The sequence below is a fragment of the Haemaphysalis longicornis genome, unplaced genomic scaffold (genome assembly GCF_048455015.1).
Source record: "Haemaphysalis longicornis isolate Haplotype H1 unplaced genomic scaffold, Haemaphysalis longicornis Haplotype H1 scaffold_168, whole genome shotgun sequence".
In the NCBI taxonomy this organism is placed as follows: Eukaryota; Metazoa; Arthropoda; class Arachnida; order Ixodida; family Ixodidae; genus Haemaphysalis; species Haemaphysalis longicornis.
In genome coordinates this window covers 90778-93100 of record NW_027526274.1, presented here as the reverse complement: position 1 = coordinate 93100, position 2323 = coordinate 90778, and the positions used below count along the sequence as shown (strand labels likewise).

General features: G+C 52.6%; 1 pseudogene; it reads right to left on the bottom strand.

Moving 5' to 3' along the window:
* Positions 1 to 629: 629 nt before the first annotated feature.
* On the bottom strand, positions 630 to 1808 carry LOC144166310 (G-protein coupled receptor moody-like; annotated as a pseudogene).
* Between the last annotated feature and the right edge of the window lie 515 nt (positions 1809 to 2323).

Here is a 2323-nt window from a genome sequence, read left to right as displayed (position 1 = left end):
GAAGGCAAACTCACCAGGACTTGAAAACCACCTCACGGAGAGCACGTGGGCGAGAGACTTTCAGATTTCCCTTCAACATGGCCTCTGCGGACACTCTTACCAGCGGCGAGCGTGGTCAGCATGTCAACGTGTTTCTGCAACGTTAGGTAAACTTAATTCCACCATTATTGATATGTTGTAGAAATGCTTTATTACTGTTCGCATAACGTTTGGCAAAATTTCATGTAACATTTTCATTTGTTTTTAAATGTTTTTTGAACATTAATAGCTTATTCGCGGAACATTCATGAAATGTAACACTAACATTAGTAATATATTGTAAAATTGTTTTCTGGCCGTTTAAATAACGGTTTCCAAAACATTAATGTAACATTTTTTCACATCTTTACTTAAACATAAGAAAAAATGGCTGTAAGAACATTGTTCTAAAATGAACACCCAAATATGATAACGTTCTTGTAATCTTTTGGCGCTACCTGAGCGGTAGCTTCAATTGCAAGTGTGCGGGATAAGTAATAGAGAGAGAGATAGTAATAGAAATGTACATGTTCTGCATGGCTCACACACTCTCGGGTCGTCGGGCAAGTGGTAGCGATAATACCGAGAAACACCGAAAAAAAGGATAATCATCACACGGCTGTCTCTCGGCTTCCCGTACTCTAGGACAGGGCAGCGCTCTTGGTGCGGGGCCAGAGCTCCTTGTAGGCCTGCCGGTACTCCCGGCTCATGCAGATGTAGATAACCGGGTTAACGCATCCCGAGAAGTAGTAGGTGACGTATGCGAACACCTGGACGCCCGGGTAGTCGTCCAGAAGGCGGAAGGACTTGAGCACGACGATCGGCAGGTAGCAGAGCGTGAAGACGGCGAAGATGACAAACACCGTATTCAGCAGGCGCCAGTCCTTGGCGATGCGCTTCTGCAGGCACTGAACCTTCTCTTCGGACACGGCGCCGCCGTCATTGCGCTTGGCGAACAAGCGCGCCACGAAGGCGGCGGACTTATGGTTGGAGCTGAACTGGCGCAGGTTGCGCTGCGTCTTGCGCACGATCCAGTAGATGCGGCTGTAGCAGATCACGAACGACGTGGCCGGCACGAAGTAAGACACCATGAAGATGAACGCCTTGCTGCTGCGCCCGTTCTTGGGCATCACGCCGCACGTGCCGGTGTCGCCGTCCCAGCCGAACTGGCCCCACACGCCCGCCGTAGGCAACAAGATCAGCGACAGACTCACAAGCCACGTCCCGGTCACCACCAGCAGGTTGTTGCCCTCGGTGAAGGCCCGAGCGTAGAGGCTCGGCTTGATGATCGCCACGTACCGGTTGATGCTGATGGCCATGACGGTGAAGATGGAGGCGCCCGTGTTGAAGTAGCGGCTAACACCATGCGCGACGCACAGGCCGTGGCTGTGCACCCAACCGGCGTGCCAGAACATGCTCGCGGTCAGCGGGGTGTTCAGCGCGGAGAAAAGCAAGTCAAAGAAGCATAGGTTGATTACCAGAGCCGTGGTGGCGTTCTTGAGTAGCTTCGAGGATCGGAGGAGTGCGGCGATGGACACCGCGTTGGATATCACGCCGAAGAAGGCCATGATGACAAGGGCAACGAAGCCGCTGGTCAGCACCGGACGCGGGTAGTCCTTGAAAGGTAGCACCACGGAGGTGTTGTTAGTCGCGCCCCCTCTGCCGAGCTCGATTCCTACTGTAGTCTGAACTTCGGCGGTGGTCTGAACAACTTCGGTGGCCACAGAAGGCAACACTGTCGTCACGGTGGTGGTGAAAGAACGCGAAAGGGTCGTCACGGTGGCGTTCATTTTCCAACTGCTGTGGTTCGTTCGCTAGTTGCTTCGCAGCGACTGAGCAGGGTTCAAATGATGCTTTGTAGCTTCGCAGCGACTGAGCAGGGTTCAAATGATGCTTTGTAGAAACCTCTGCCGGATCGCATGCCGTCTTCCCGCAAGGGAAACCACTCCCCGAGATATCCCGGGCTGTCGTCACTCCGGATGGCGCGGGAAGCGACGATAACGGAAGGCCTACTTCCGGTCTCCACAAGTCCCAGATGGAAATACTTTCCAGTCCCGGCTGTGTTACGATACAGTTTTCCAGCCTAAAATCGTTTACTGCCTGGGCTGGAGTCAGGTGCCAACCGGAACCAGTGCTGGAAATCAAAATTTCGAGGTTCGTCTCCTGTCGGAAACGACACGTCTTCTGGCTGGACATCGCACCATCCTCAGCTGGAAGAATGCGCACTTACAACTGGAAATCCCCCTTTTCTTTCTGGAAATACAATTATTTCAGCCAGAATGGTGTACCTTACCAGGTGTCCCAG